The sequence below is a fragment of the Talpa europaea genome (assembly GCF_964194135.1).
Source record: "Talpa europaea genome assembly, chromosome: 8".
NCBI lineage: Eukaryota > Metazoa > Chordata > Mammalia > Eulipotyphla > Talpidae > Talpa > Talpa europaea.
Window position 1 is genome coordinate 28,750,928 of NC_140075.1, and position 17,570 is coordinate 28,768,497.

Below are 17,570 nucleotides of genomic sequence, written 5' to 3' on the forward strand. Positions count from 1 at the left end.
GAATAACTATAAGAAAGTGAAAATCAAAATCAACAAAAAACTATGAACCAGAGACACTTTTAGGGGGGCGGGGGTGGGAGGGGAGGGATTGGGGTCAGAATGGGGGGGCTGCAATTGTATGGGGAATATAACAATAAAATTTATTAAAAAAAAAAGTAAATGTGCAACAAACTTGTATTTTAAAACTATGACATATTATATACCTTTTCAATTTTAAAGAAAAAAGTATGCTATTTCCCAATTGTTACTTTTCAGTATTCACTTTGAACTAAGAAGTTCTTCTTAGCGATTTATAAACACTGGGACTATATGGGTTTTACAGACTTAAGAAATGAGAAATGAACATCCAATTAAAACTTCTGAAATCATTTAGCTCACAATAATGAACCACAAAAATCTTGTGAATCTATGACCATGGCAATTTTTACAATATTTTCTAAAATATTTCTTCCTGGAATAAAATTTGCTGTTGAGAAATAAATTTCAAATGCCACAAGTCATTTTCTAACTGTGAAAGAAAAATAGGATTATCCACTATTACAAGTGATGCTAGAAGGTGACAATATCTCATCATTAAATTGTATGCAAAAGTATGTTCTGGAGGGACCACTTGCCAAAGTCAGTAGTTTACTTAGACTTGGTGACAGTCTGGTATCCTTTTCTTTTTTTTCTCTTCTTTAGCCAAACCACAAATATCCAACTCAATTACATTTGTAGTTGTACATTTTTAGCCAATGATCATACTCTTCCACCCACAACTCACATACAAAGAATCTGAATATCCCTTCTTATAATTTGAAATTATATGAAGCTTTCATCTGTATTTTCTGTCAGTTCTAATTTACTTTATTTAAATATGAGGGTAAAAATTAAGCCCTGGTATTTTAACCAAAGAAAACTGCTCTAAGTATAACTCAAAAAGATTTTTTAAAAGATGATAATGAATTATGAACCACCAAAAATGGAAGAAACTACGGACAATGGATGTGAAGTATGTGTGAAAAGAATTAGAACAGATTGTTGAGAATGTACAAGATGAGGAAGACAGCAGGTCCAAGTCACACACCTCTGGGCCTGGAAAGATGGCTAATGCAAGCATGGTTATACCTCAGTGACTCGGTCCCTTGTTAACCACTCTGTCATTCTGGAGTCCTTTGTGCCAGTCAGATAAACCCAAGACTCAAAAAATCTTTACTAAAACATAAACTTGATTATTTGAGAATAATAACAATTAACATTTATGCTGTCTAATTTTGTTTACTAGGCCCTTTCTAAGCAATGAATATTTTATCTTGGCCTGTGAGGGTATTCTACTTTGGAAATAAGTAAAGTGAGGCTCTGAAAAGTTCAGCCATTTCTTATATTTGCACAAACATTAAGTGGAGAAGTCAGTAACACTACTCAGTTCCCTTTAACTGCATTTTATGTTATACATATAGATAAAAATAAAGTTTTTAAAAACCACTTAAATGCAATATTTTATTTTATTGTTAAACCTGCAAAACAATGTTTGGGTGGTAAGTGAAATCCTCTTATCCATTTTTACTTGTAACTCAAAGAGACTGTTATAGCACAGCGGCAATAGTTAAAACTGAACTAAGAAGATAGCTCATGTTATTTAACTTCTAGTTAAAAACGATTGCATAAAAAATGTTCAGGGATTAGAGATGACCAGTTCAACATTCTTAATACAAAGGGATAAGAAACTAAGAATTTCAGAATAGAAGCACTTCCTTAAAAACCACAAAAATTCAGGACTGACTTGAAACCCAACAGACAGCTAGCAGTCCTGTACACTCCCCCCACTCAGCAAGGGTAATGCCTGTTGCACCCGCTCCCCGCCGACCTCCACCAACCCACACACATATTCTGGTATGTTCCAACACCACCAATATTCTGGGGTTTTGACTTATCGGGAAATACTGTTCTTTTTATGCTCAGAGGAATAAATAGCATGAACATTTTCATTTTCTACTGTGCACAACACTGAAGAGTGAAGCTGATAGAGATTGACAGTGGAATTCCCACACAAATAACACAGATTTCCCAAGATTGAGATGAGAAAAGAGTCCAAGATACAAATATCTGGAATTTTCTGATTCTAGATGTTGCTTCTAACACACCACTGACAAGAGGTCCATCCCCTCTCTAGCCATTGGCCCCTTCTGTTTGCCCCCTGTGCTATTAACATAATCTATCTTTCACTCTAAATTTCCAAAGGAGGAAGTAGATGAAACTTCTTGGTCCTGAGAACAACAAAACCACATATTGCTTTCAGTAATGTCGATCTATTGATATATTTGCAGTTGATGATCATGGAACTACATACTGGGATAGAGCAATTTCTCAGGTGAAACTTAGCATTCCCAAAAGCCGAACATCCCCAAAGGTAACTTGAGGTGAGCAAAATGAAAAAATGCTTAAGTCAACCCAAACTGCAAAACTAGTGACATATCAGAACTTCAATTCAGTCAGGGAAATCACAGTCTTACATCTAAAAGAAATTTTAGATAACAACTCCAATATCTGTTATGCACACAGGGAAATCAAGCTGACAGAGGTTAAATGCTCAGCTCAAGAATCACACGGGAAGTGTGAGAACCAGAAATATAACCTAGGTTTCAACATCCCACTTGAACTAAGTTACTTTACAGAAAATTTGGGAATAGTCAGCACCCACTGCTCTGTCTTTCAAAGTTGACACTAAGAAAAGTGACTAACACACCAGGTGGAGACCTGGAATCTCTTACTAGACAGTGAAAAGCACACTTCCCTGAACTCGGCAGGTAGCCCGCTTCTTTAGCAGGGAGTCCAACTATTCCTTCCCTAAGGCCTTAAGATTAAAGAGCCAGAGAGGCTAGCAATTAAGTACCTAAGCAGGGCAGGGAGTGGACAAAACTTCTGGCAATCTTCCTTGTCCTCTTAAGGTTTCATGGGAAAAAAAAGAAAAACAGGAATATGGCAATGGCCACAATACTGCCACATGAGTATAGATAGCTACTAGCAGAAAGCTGAATATAGAAACCATGATATTTGTTGGGTACCTTCACATTGCTTAAATTTTACAACTCAGAAAAAGTAGGAATAATAATCTTTATCTGCAGAAACACTGCAAATTGCCTACCTTTTGTTTTACCTTTTCAACAAAACCATGACTTTATTTTTCATTGCTCAGTATCCAGAAAAATTTCCCTGGTGACGCAAGGGGTTAAGCACCGCACTATAAAGCAATCAGCAGCTTCCACAGCACAAGTTCGATCCCTGGCAGGCCAGGGAGCAACCCACATGGCACAGCAGACTTCTCCTGTCTCGCCACCTGCTCTCCTCAGCAGTGTGTTTCAGACAGTCTGCCTCTTCTGCTCCCCACTCTGTCTCTGGTGAATCCCACACACTCTTGCCAATATTTGTTATTTCTCGGTTGTTTTGTTTTAATATGGAGTGAGTGGGGTGGTGGTATCTCATTGTGGTTTTGATTTGCTTATCCCTGATAATAAGTGATGTTGAATATCTTTTAATGTGCCTGTTGGCTTTCTATATGTCTTCCTTGAAGTAGTGTCTATTTAGCTATTCTGCCCATTTTTTTTGATTGGGTTCCTTTGTTTTCTTGTTGTTGAATTGTATGAGTTCTTCAGAGATCACAATAGTTCCTTGTCAGATGTACAATGTGCAAATATTTTCTCCCATTCAGTAGCGTCTTTTTCACAAAAATTTAAATCACATGTCTAAAAGGATCATTCTTAATGGTGAAAAGTGGAAAGGTTTTCCTCTCAGATCTGGTACAAGACACAAATGTACACTTTTCTCAAATACTAATCAACATAGTATTGGAGGTTCTGCTAAGAATAATTAGGAAAGAGAAGGATATAAAGGGAATCTATATAGGAAAAGAAGAAGTAAAGCTATTATTGTTACAGAAGAAATGATAATATATGTAAACAAACCTAAAGACTCCAAAAAAAACTAATTGAAACAATAAATCAGTTTATCGAGAACAGGAACTATATCAGGAAGAAAACAATCCCATTTACAATTGCAGCACAAAAGAGTTAAATACTTAGGGGAAAACTTAACAAGGGAGGCAAAGAACCTATACAAAGAAAACTCTAAGACACTGTTAAAAGAAATAGAAGACACAAAGAAATAGAAAGATATTTCCTGCTGATGGATTGGAAGAATTAACATCAAAATGGCTATCTTATCAAAGCAATACAAAGATTCAAAGCAATCCCTATCAAAGTTCCATGGCATATTTCAAAGAAATAGAAAAAATACTTTGTAAGTATGGTTCATAAGGAACCACAAAAGACCCCAAAGACGAGACTATCCTGACCCCAAAAAGGGAAGAATAGTGCTATCAATTACCCACATTTCAAACTATGCCACAAAGTTATAATAATCAATACAGTATGGTACTGGGACAAAAACAGATCCACAGACAAATGGAATAGAATTGACAGCACGGAAGTAAACCCCCATCTATATGGACTGTTAATCTCTAACAAAGAAGTCAAGCCTATACACTGGAGCAAGAAAACCCTCTTCAATGAGTCATGTTGGGAAAACTAGACAGCCACATGCAAAAGAATCTAAGTGGAACCACTGCATCATATCATATACAAAAATCAACTAAAAGATAAAAGATTTGATGTAAGACCTGAAACCATAAAAAAGAAAGCATAGGCAAAACACTACACAACATAGGCTTCAGAGATGTCTTTGTGAATTCATCTCCTGCAGCAAAGAAGACAAAAGATAATATAAACAATTGGGATTAAATCAAACTAAAATGCTTTTGCACAGTGCAAGAAATTGTCACTAAAATAAAAGACTTCCCACTGAAAAGGAAAAAATTTTGCACACCATGTATAACAAGGGGCTAATATCCAAGATCTACAAAGGACACATATAATTCAACACAAAGAAAACAAAGAACCTAATCAAAAAATGAGTCAAAGAACTAAATGGACACTGCTCAAATAAGACATACAGATGGCCAGCCAACACATGATAAAATGTTCATCATCACTTATTATCAGAGAAATGCAAATTAAAACTACAATGAGATACTACCTCACATCTGAGAGAATGGTCCATTTGAAAAAGACCAGAAATGACTGTTGGCAAGGACATGGAGCAAAAGGAACCCTATGGAAAACAGTATGGAGCTTTCTCAAAATATTAAAATGGATTTACTATATGACCCTGTAATTCCACTTCTAGGTATCTACTCAAAGAATACAACATCACCAATTCAAAAGGAACTATGCATTCCTATGTTCACTGCAGCACTGTTTACAATAGCTTACCTATAGAAACACTTAATTGTCCAAGGACAGATGAGTAGATTGGTGAAATATCTTATATATACACAAATGAATATTAATCAGCTCTCTAAAAAGATAAACACATGCCATTTGTGACAACATGGGTGGAATCAGAGAGGATTATGCTAAACGATGTAAGTCAGAAGGAGAAATACCAACACTGGATGGTATCACTTAAAAGTGGAATGTAGAGAAATAAAACACAGGGTCAGATAAAGTCTAACTAACAGCAAATCCTATAAATTTGACTGTAGAACTGAGTCTAGGGGGATGAGGAGAAGGGACAAGTTCCCAAAACTTCACTGGGCACATCTGGCAGGGGAGAGGGGGTGTACACCTACAGTCTTGAGAATAAACCTAGGATAACTCCCATAATTTCCCTCAGAATGGTGCTGCTCTGCAACTCCATAATCTTCAAAAAGTCAAAAGTTTTTTTAAAAGTCTTGCAAAGGGAGTTGAAGAATACATTTATAATTTCTTCTGTGTGTCAGACATATTTGTTTTATTAGTCTGATAAAGAAAATATTACCCTTAAGCAGCTTCAGTTGACAATAAAATTAGTAACCATCTCTTTATTAATCATCATCATTTCCCAACACCTCTACTCTTGCCTAAACCTCTTCCTTTGTTGAGTTCTAAAGTGGATGTTATTTTTTGGATAATTAAGAGGAGCATTCACCACTGATATACTCTCCCACAGAAGGAGAGTTCATGAAGGAGAACATGTTGGGCACAAGTCTTCATACTCAGGGACTTGACATCTAAGACTAAGGGTCAAAGGCAGAAATTATAAGAAATTGGTAAATTAACAGAAATCCATCTAAAGTGGCAATCAGATAATATTTCAGTAGAGTTGCATGCATTCAGTAATTTTTATTAAATCTTATAGTCTGGTAATTTCTAATGAAGAAGCTGACAGAACTCATAAAAAGTTTTGATAACTGCTCTGATTGCAGTTTCATTATGAGAAAATAGGTAGACAAATTCAAGCTAAAATGATATCACCCATAATACCTTTCTCTGTAAGAGAAAGATAAGAGTTACTTGTAATTAGAATATTGTTTAGTTTTATACAAAATGCTTAAAAATTATTCATTCTGAAAGAGGAGAAATCACAACGGACACAGCAGAAATCAAAAGAATAATCAGTAACTACTATGAACAGTTATATGGAAACAAGTTCAACAATCTAGAGGAGATGGACAAATTCCTACAACTCTACAATCACCCAAAGCTAGATAAAGAAGAAATAGAACACCTAAACAGACCAATTACAATTAGCGAAATTGAAATGGTAATCAAAAACCTTCCCAAAAACAAAAGCCCAGGACCTGATGGATTTACAAATGAATTCTACCAAACATTCAGAGACGAATTAGTGCCTATCCTTCACAAACTCTTCCAAAAAATTGAGAAGGAAGGGACAATACCAAACACGTTCTATGAAGCCAATATTACACTAATACCAAAACCGAATAAGGACAACACAAAAAAGGAAAACTACAGGCCAATCTCCCTAATGAACACTGATGCAAAAATCCTCAATAAAATTTTAGCTATCAGAATCCAACAATGTATCCATAAGATAATTCACCACGACCAAGTAGGATTCATTCCAGGGACACAAGGATGGTTTAACATCAGAAAATCAATCAACGTTATCCAACACATCAACAAAAAGAAATATAAAAACCATATGATAATATCAATAGATGCTGAGAAAGCTTTCGACAAAGTGCAACACCCATTCATGATAAAAGCCCTTGAAATTCTGGGGATACAAGGAACATACCTCAACATCATAAAGGCCATCTATGACAAGCCAACAGCCAGTATCATTCTCAATGGTGAAAAGCTGAAAGCAATTCCATTAAGATCTGGAACAAGACAAGGATGTCCACTCTCACCACTGCTTTTCAATATAATACTGGAAGTCCTAGCCAGAGCAATAAGACAAGAGAAAGACATCCAAGGAATCCAAATAGGAAAAGAAGAAGTCAAACTATCACTATTTGCAGATGATATGATAATATACATAGAGAACCCCAAAAACTCCACAGAAAAACTAATTCAACTTATCAATCAATTCAGTAAAGTGGCAGGATACAAAATCAACACGCAAAAGTCAGTAGCCTTCCTATACACAAACAATAAATCTGAAGAAGAAGAAATAAAAAAAAACATCCCTTTTATTATCAAAATAAAAAAAATCAAATATTTGGGAATAAATCTAACAAAAGAGGTAAAGGACCTATACAAAGAAAATTATAAAACACTGTTAAAAGAAATAGAAGAAGACACAAAGAAATGGAAAGACATCCCCTGCTCATGGATTGGAAGAATAAACATTATTAAAATGGCCATCCTACCAAAAGCAATATACAGATTCAAAGCTATTCCAATCAAAATTTCAATGTCATTCTTCAAAGAAATAGAACAATTATTGATGAAATTCATATGGAACCACCAAAAACCCCGAATAGCCAAAGCTCTCCTGAAAAAAAAAAAAGAAGGAAATGGAGGCATCAGACTCCCAGACTTCAAACTATACTACAAAGCCATAATCATCAAAACTGCATGGTATTGGAACAAGAACAGACATACAGACCAATGGAATCGAATAGAAAATCCAGAAATAAACCCACAGATTTATGGTCAACTAATCTTTGACAAAGGAGCAAAGACTATGCATTGGAGCAAAGAAAGTTTTTTCAATAAATGGTGCTGGGAAAACTGGGTCGCTTGACCACTACCTCACAAAAGAATGAAGCTTGACCACTACCTCACACCATACACAAAAATCAACTCAAAATGGATTAAAGAACTTGACATAAGACCTGAAACCATAAAATATATAGAAGGAAATATAGGCGAAACACTACGTGATTTGCACATCAAAGACATCTTTACAGACACATCACCCAAAGCAGTGATAGTGAAGGCAAAGATAAACAGCTGGGACTACATCAAATTAAAGAGCTTCTGCACAGCAAAAGAGACAATAACAAAAACAAAGAGAAACCCCACCAACTGGGAGAACATTTTTGCACCCAACACTAATGAAAAAGGACTGATCACAAAAATCTGCAAAGAGCTGATGAGACTCAACAACAACAAAGAAAATAACCCAGTCAAAAAATGGGCAGAAGAGCTAAAAAGAAACTTCTCTGAAGAGGAAATGCGAATGGCCAACAGGCATATGAAAAAATGTTCAACATCACTTGTCATCAGGGAAATGCAAATCAAAACTACCATGAGATACCATCTTACACCAGTGAGAATGGCACATATTAAAAAAACTAGCAACAACAAATGTTGGCGAGGGTGTGGAGAAAAAGGAACTCTTCTGCACTGTTGGTGGGGGTGCAAACTGGTCCAACCACTGTGGAAAGCTGTGTGGAGATTTCTGGACCTACTAAACATAGAGCTTCCATATGATCCAGCAATTCCACTCCTAGGTATTTACCCAAAGGACACAGAAACATCAATTCCAAAGAGCACCTGCACCCCTATGTTTACAGCAGCACTGTTTACAATAGCTAAGCTTTGGAAACAACCCAAATGCCCAAAAATAGATGACTGGATCAAGAAGATGTGGTACATATATACCATGGAATATTACTCGGCATTCAAAAAAGATAAACACATGCAATTTGCAGCAACATGGATGGTGCTGGAAGGGATCATGCTCAGCGAAATAAGCCAGAAAGAAAAAGAAAAATACCGGATGGTCTCACTCATAGCAGGAATCTAGAAAACTTAAATAAGGGACCAGGAAAATGATTAACCATAAGAAAGTGAAAATCAAAATCAACAAAAAACTATGAACCAGAGACACTTTTAGGGGGGCGGGGGCGGGAGGGGAGGGATTGGGGTCAGAATGGGGGGGGCTGCAATTGTATGGGGAATATAAAAATAAAATTTATTATTTATTAAAAAAAATTATTCATTCTCCCCAAAACTCCATTTAATTCCTGTTTAGTCTATTAATTTCCATTTGCTAAGAAAAAATAAAATCTAGAACATTCCCTTGATTTTTGTTTATTTGCTCAGTAAAATTTTGCCTTCCTTCTTTCTCCCTTCAGTGACTTCTGAAATAAATGAGATTTCTTGGACTGAGAATTAAAGGTCCTTCTTACAGGCTAAATTGTGTTCCCCAAATTACATATTATACTCTCCAGTATCTTGGAATATGACATTATTTGGAGATAGGGTACAGACAGAGGTAACCAATTTAAAATGAATTTGTTAAGGCAGGCTCTAGTCCAATACGACTAGAAAGGGAATCTGGAGACAGATACACAAGGAAAACGTCATGTGAATTTAACGTAGAAATGGGGTGACATATATCTATAAGACAAGGAATGCCCACGATTGCCAGAAAACCACCAAAAGGAGGCATGGCACAGATTCTTCTTCATAGTCCTCAGAAGGAACCAACTCTGGTGATAATTCGACCTCAGGCTTCTAGCTTTGACTGTGAGACAATACATTTCTGTTTTGAAGTCACCCCATTGGTGGTACTTTGTTATGGCAGCCCAGGCAAACCAGGACAGCTCCCACACTGGCTCTCCTTCCTGTGTCCTCAGCATGAGCACCTATAAATCTGTGATTAAGCCAATTTCATCTATGACTAATTAGAAGAGCTTAGATATATCATTTAATTGCTCTGTCTCAGTTTCTCTGTCTGAAAGATGAGGGTACCACCAAGTCAAATTTCAAAAAAACAAAAATCAATCCACCTGTGACTATGCAGGGACCTCTCTCTTTCTCATTTTCCTAATAAACCTTCCCTTTAAAATGTAAAAAAAAGTACTAAAATCAGCACACACATCTCATTTCAAGACATAATATTTGCGTATTCAATTGCCCTTCATCTGCTATACAAAAAAACAAACTTAAAAGACCATTATTTAATGGACAAATATACTATTGCAAAAGAGGTCCTTATCATTAATACAAATTTTCTTTAATGGTGGGTTTCCTATCTCCTTTAAAGCATAATTCTATTTTCTAAAATTTAATTTATACAAACCTTTTCTAAGCATCTGCTGCAGTCACTAATATATCCTCGTAGTAGTAAATTTAATTTTATAGGCAGTATTAATCAATTAATTTTATAGGGAGTATTTGTGCTACAGGACTTGCCACAACGTACCCATGCCCACAGAATTTTCTATTACACTCATTGGCCATGGTTTCCCAGACAAATGGTGCTAAGTGCTTTGACAGCGGTAAAAGTTTCATCTTATATGTTGCCATTTAATTTTTGGTTTCGTCTAAAATAATTATAATCTGAGCCCTCAGAAGGGAGTCAGCACTGTTTCAAATATCCTGAGCCATCTTGAAAATGGCCACAAACTTTCGTTGCTCTAGAGGTTAAATGATTAAGAGATGGGTATCTAACTTAATGTAATAGAACTGTCACTGAAACGGCCAGAAGGAAGAAATTTTTCATTTCCAATCTCAGCATCATTTGCTAAGTAGTCATACATCTATATGGAGCGGGGATAGTGATTATCTTCTTTACAACCTCAAAAACCAGTCTTTATTACCAGGAAGAACAGACCTTGATGAGTGTGTCAACTCTTCTTTCTTTCTGGGAACGGAAGTTTCTCCTTCAAGAACTAACAGTTATTCTGTATATAATTTTCTGATTAAAGTGAGACTAGAACCCCTTGCAATCACAGCTGCTTATTAATTAAAACCCCTTTAAGGAGAAAAAAATTAATCTAGTTCAGTACAACTATGAAATGGTTCATAAATGATATGCAAAGAAAGTTTTGTCTGCTTTCAAGTTGTAAGTGACCTGTCTGGATAAGGGCTGCATATATTTAGTTCAGCTGGCCACTTCTACTCAACTGATGCAGTTGTTGCTTCAGTGTTTGGCCAAATAGCCTTTTATGCTGCAATCAAGTAATAGATAAAAGATTGACAAGTAACAAAGAAAAAGAGCTCTCAGTCAACATGGGCTAAAATCCATTATTGTGGTGTGTACACTGTGCCGGGACCTGTAAACACATCTTCATTGATCTTGCAGAAAGATAGAAATATCTCCCCTTGTATGGCTCAATCAAGGACCTTTTCACAAAGGTAAAGTGCAAACAATATTGAAGAAGCAGAAAGAGACTGACATTACAGTCAAACAGTAAATAATGGTTGAGCTCAGGAAACCTATCTATAACATTTCAAATTCCTGTCAGCTCAAATGAAATGTATAACCTCTTTATTGCAACCTCAGAAATATCAGAACATGGGGGACTGTGCATTCCTCTTATCGTTATCCCCTATTACCAACTGACCAAATCAATACAGGGAAAAAAATCTCATTTACAGGTTTGCATCTTCAAGGGTATCTCAGAGGATAACCCCGAAAAACATCTCATCTACGAAGGTCAATATTCACTCTTTTCCCTCTCCCCACCACCCAGTTGGGATCTGTTGCCGTTTATATGAACAAATTTTGTTGAATATAAAACAGAAAAGGGAATTAACATGCAGTGGAAGTAGAACTGGGTTTTCTTGCCAATTTGAAGTTTTATTAGAATTGCCCACTGCATCAATTCTAAACTTCCACTTTCATTTATGTTTAAATACTTGTAATTAGGAGAAGCTATTTGGGAGCTGTAGACACCAATAAATAGTTTGTATGGATTTCTAAAAAGGTTGGCAGGAATGGTTGGAAGCTCAGCACAGTTTATAAACAGATTCATCTGTTATGTAAATCTCCATCCATAATCATTATTTATCCATTATGGTTAATCAGCATTCCAAGAAAGGAAACGTGAAAAAGAATTGGTAATGTCTTAAAAACAATCGCTCTTATACCTGCAGATTCCTTAAATTTAGCCATCAACCAGCTAGACACTTGAATGTTTTGTTCCTCTTTTTTAAAAAAATGCCTAAGACAAATCAATACTGCACATTTAAAAACAATGTTCTCATTTAGATACAGGATAGGCAAATAAGAAATCAGATTACCCTTTTACACCACTTATCCTGTGTCTTCCCTTTTTTTCTTACTTCCCAAACATAAAATTCCAAAGCAAACAAAGACTCATTTAACTCAGAATGAGGTATAGGTTATGTCTAAATGTCAAGAACAGAAATGACATGATATTTTCAATACCTGAGATTCTTGCGTAGAGCGTTAATGAGGTGCTAACACAGCTCATGGCATAGTCCTTTGATGTAGGTTTATAATCAGAGTCCCAAGCAAATATTCAACATAAGGCAATACATAATTCTATCTGAAGGGCCCTGGGAAGAAGTTTGTTAGAACAAAACCAAACCTACTCATAAGTAAACTGAATTCTCACCTTAAAGTTCCACACTATTCCCTCCCCATTCAGGGAAGGTTTGATGTTTCTTTAATAAACAATTGCTCACTGCTACATTATATGTTAAGCAGCGTGCTCTCTGTGGTTTACTTGTGTTGGAAAACACCAGCCAGCACACTTGCACAAAATTAAGTCCTTCTCTAGAACATGGGATAAATAATTTCTTTTCCGATACCCGTGACCAAGAAAAGAAGTGTGTACATTCCAGAATTTACATACAGACTCAGCTGAAATTTGTGATAAAATTGTATTTATTCTATCTTTTTTCTTTTGACTCTCTGACCCCATCCCCTGCTAGGTGAATATTTTTCTGGTCTCTATTTTTCCCTACCATTTGGGCCAGCTTTCAAAAGCCAAATGCCCTCTATGTTCCAGCGAAAAGAAACCATTTCTTTCCATAATTCTTCAGTGAGAAATGCTCTGTTCATTTGTGATCCCATCACGACCTGTTCCTACTGCCAGTGATCCACTTATCGTGTGTCACTGAACAAGTTTATTTTGTCTCATGGTTCACCTTCCCTACATAGCAGGAACTGTGGTTAACTTCTTTTTATGTCTATCTGCTGCACTTAATAAGCTATCTTAAACATAGTAGTTGTAAAATAAACACATACTGAAATAAATCATTTCTGTGTAAATTCAATGCTGAACCAAAAAGAAAATGGACTACCTGATTTTAACTAAAGCTTCAAAGTGTTCAAAAAGAGAGGAACTTCCCTAAAAGGTTTTATCGACAATAGTATTTTATAAACATAAAATGATTTTTAAAATCTCCCCAATTTGTTGTTCTCAGATTTTCCAATTCTAAAAGAAGCTGAATTGAACTCCAAAATTTAAAATTCTCTAATGTCAACCATTTTTGATGGGTTTTATCAAGGGTAAAATATGAATAACTCTTTATGGAAATAATCATTGCCCACAACTGTCATGACTGAAATTTCAATTCTGTCAAAATTGGCCCTGGAGAATAAACAGGATGAGTTTAATTTGCAAGTGAGACCTAAATGGTCTCAACTTTTGAGAGAACAGAAATCCAACAGCTAGAAACTATGCAGAGCCTCAAAATACAAATCTTATTTCATCACTTTTCTTCCATATGTAGCCTAAATAAATATCTTAGTCAACTATTGTCTCATTTCCTCTCCTATACCAACTCACATACCTTGAACAGCATTCTGAAACACACAGCTATTTGCTTTCCCTCAATTTAAAACTTTTAAAAACCATATTTAAGAAGCTGATTTCAATGAACTAGCAGGCCAACCACTAAAGATGATTTATGACACCTATTTCCTGAACTAGTAATACTTTAGATCTAAGAATTAAAGAGGACATAAAGAGGTGATGGGTTGGCTAAGTCTTTGCAGTACATAGTAAAGCAGGGCAGTGATAAGCACCACTCTGTCATTCAGAGGACTGGGGCACTTTGGTGTCATCCTGATGTTCCAATTACAGATTTGGCTTCTCAGAGTAATATTAAATTAATCAAGTGCAAATTCAAAGAATAACAGTGCTTAAAATTTTTCTTTCTGTTTTTGGGTTCCTTTTACCTTTATTTTTTATCTTTTTCAAGCTTCTATGCCTTAAAACATTTAGGAAACAGTAGCCCCAAATAATGTAAAACATTAACATTCACATATTTAGCATTCAAAGCTTTAGCTATCTGTGAGCAACCCCAAATACCCATGATGTGCAGAAAAATGTGTAATTTCGCTAGACCATATGTGAATGCATCCCTTGGCTATTGAGTGAGCCCACTTACAGACAGCTTTATTCATCTTTATGTATCTAGTTGCCTTCCTGCTATTTTGTTAGAACTTATGGAGCATATTTTATTTACATTTTTTGTGTGATTTGAGAAAATCACTCACTTGTATAATATGTGCTCATTTTCACTTGCAGGTTTTATGAATGATCTGCTGAAACATATTGTCTGACTGGAAATAATTGGTGACCCTAAGCATCAGATAACATGTATCCTACGTTCCTTTATGCTTTGGGGATAGGATGCCAAGAACAACACTCTCTTACCTTTTTTCCTACCTAGTAAGATGATGCTGCAGATATCCTCTTAGGAACAAAAATCCCATTTGATAGCTGAAGTCTGATCTTCTTACTTAATTCCTCTAGCCTCTTTTCTTTAGAGTTGTTTCCAATATTTTTCATATTAACTCAGTGACCTAATCCTTAAAATTTTCCATGATGAGTACAGACAAATGCTTGACAAAATAGACTAACAAAAGAGTAACAAGGGCTGGATTTATCATCCCATCTTAAACAACAACAAAACAAAATATAGAAAACAAGGCTTTCAGACACTGGGCTTTACAGGACAAAAGAAAGCAAATAAATAAGATGAGCACTAAGATTCCACAGCTTATAACTTGGATACAATTTCCAGCCAAGTGCAGTAAGTTGAGAAAACAGAACTACACAGAGCATGGCCTAGTACTCATGAGTTGAGGAGACAGAGCTGGAAGTCTGCAGAGTCCAAATCAACTAGTGTATAGAGAGTTGAGTACCAGGGAAAAGAGAGGGACACAGCCCATCAGCCCTCTACACAAAGGCTTCCCTCATATCTTCCACTGAGTGCTGAACAGTGTATGATATGAAGGAAATAACAACCTAGGGCTGAGAAAAGATCCACCAAAAAGGAGCTGAGGAAACAATTCCCAGAGCTTACACAAGAACAGGAATAGTTCAATTTACTACAAGGCAGCATTAATCCAATGCATCAAGCAGAATACTCAAAAGGCCACTGGCTCAGTAGTCAGGTAAAATTAGGCCCAGATTAAAGGCTTCTCGGATTGGGTCTTCAAAAGCTTAAAAGCAAATCTCAAAAAATCTAAAAAATTTCTAATAATTAAACTGCATCCCATAGCAAAGTTTGTGGCTGTTTATAGAAACAAAAAAATGTCTAGTATATAACAATGTGAAATTACAGTACCTGGTATCAATTAAGGTTTACTAGGCATGCAAAGAAACAAACAAACAAAAAACGTATAATCAGCTAATCGAAACCTACACAAAACTGACACAAATGTCCAAATTAATAGAAAAGTTCATAAAAACATCTTTATAATTACATTTTATACATTCAAAGATAGGGAGGGAATAATGAAATACTTAAAGGAGACACAAACAGAAGATCAAAGTCAAATTTCTGAATATGAAAATGCTTGTATAAACAAATACAGTGAATGCAATGACAACAGATCTGACTCTGCAAAAGAAAAAATTACAGAACATGAAGATAAAGCAAAACAAAAACTATGTAAAAGAAAATACACGAGGGGGGAAAAAACTGAAGGCAGCATCAGAAAGCTGGAAAACAATTTTGAGAGCCCTAATATATGTGTAATTAGAATCAGTAGAGGAAACAATAGCTGAAAAGACAAAAATATTTGTTATTAATCATCAAAATGGTTTTAAGCTGCTTTTAAGATATTTTTCTTTATCATCAATCCTGAGTTATTTGATTACATCAAAATCACATTAATTCCAAAGGGCACCTGCACCCCTATGTTTATAGCAGCACTATTTACAATAGCTAAGCTTTGAAAACAACACAAATGCCCAAAAACAGATGACTGGATCAAGAAGATGTGGTACAAATACACCATGGAATATTACTCAGCATTCAAAAAATATAAACACATGCAATTTGCAGCAGCATGGATGGAGTTGGAAGGGATCATGCTCAGCAAGAAAAGCCAGAAAGAAAAAGAAAAATACCGGATGGTCTCACTCATAGCAGGAATCTAGAAAACTTAAATAAGGGACCAGGAAAAAGAATAACTATAAGAAAGAAAATATCAACATCAACAAACAACTATGAACCAGAGACACTCTATGGGGGGTCGGGGGGCAGGGAAAGGAGGGCTTAGGGTCAAAATAAGGGGGTTGTAATTGTATGGGGAATATAAAAAATAAAATTTAGATAAAATGTGAAAAAAAATGCCATGCCTCTTGCCAACTACAACATCTAAAACCACCATATGTACTTATCTAGCTCCAGGCATGTACTTATCTAGCTCACTGAACATATTAGTACCTAACATTACAAGCAGATGATGATCTGCTTATTTGTTAGTCTAGAGCAGGGATTGACAAACTAAGACATATAAGCCAAATTCAGAATATGCAACAGAGATCTATAAGGTTTTGAAAGCCTAAAATATTTACAGTGTGTTTCTTCTGAAAGTGGTTGCCAACTCCTACAATGGATTGTGAATCCCATGGGGCAGGAATTTTGTCTGTTTTGTTAACTATTATGGACTGAATGATGTTCCATTTTCCCCAAGTTCATGTTTGCAGTCCTAGCTCCCATAACCCAGAACAGGGTTACATTTAAAATAGGGTCTTTTTTCCCCAAAGATTTATTTATTTATTTATGCATACAAGAAATGGGGTATAGGCCAGAGGTGTGGGGGGTGGGAGGATTCACCAGAGACAGAGTGGGGAACAGAATAGGGAGACTGACCAATATACACTGCTGAGGGGAGCAGCAGGCGAGTCAGGAGAGGTCTGCTGTGCCATGTGGGTTGCTCCCTGGCTGGATTATTGAATTTGTGCTCCAGTGGCTGCGGGTAGCTTCATAGGTTGCATCTTAATCCCTTGAGCCACCAGGGAGGCCCTTAAAATAGGGTCTTTAAAGAGCAAAACTAAGTCATTTTGTGTGTCCTCCACCAATATGACTGATATTAGCAGAAGAGAAAATTTGGGCACAAATGTAAACAGAGGGAACATAAGAAGACACAGGAAGCATATAGTCATCCATAAGTCAACAGAGAAGCCTCAGAAGAAATCAACCTGGCTTAATGGAGGTATTTTTGAATGAATGAATGTAGTTTAAATTATGAATCATTTTCTCCAAAATAGAATATTGTTGACTTAATTCAACCAT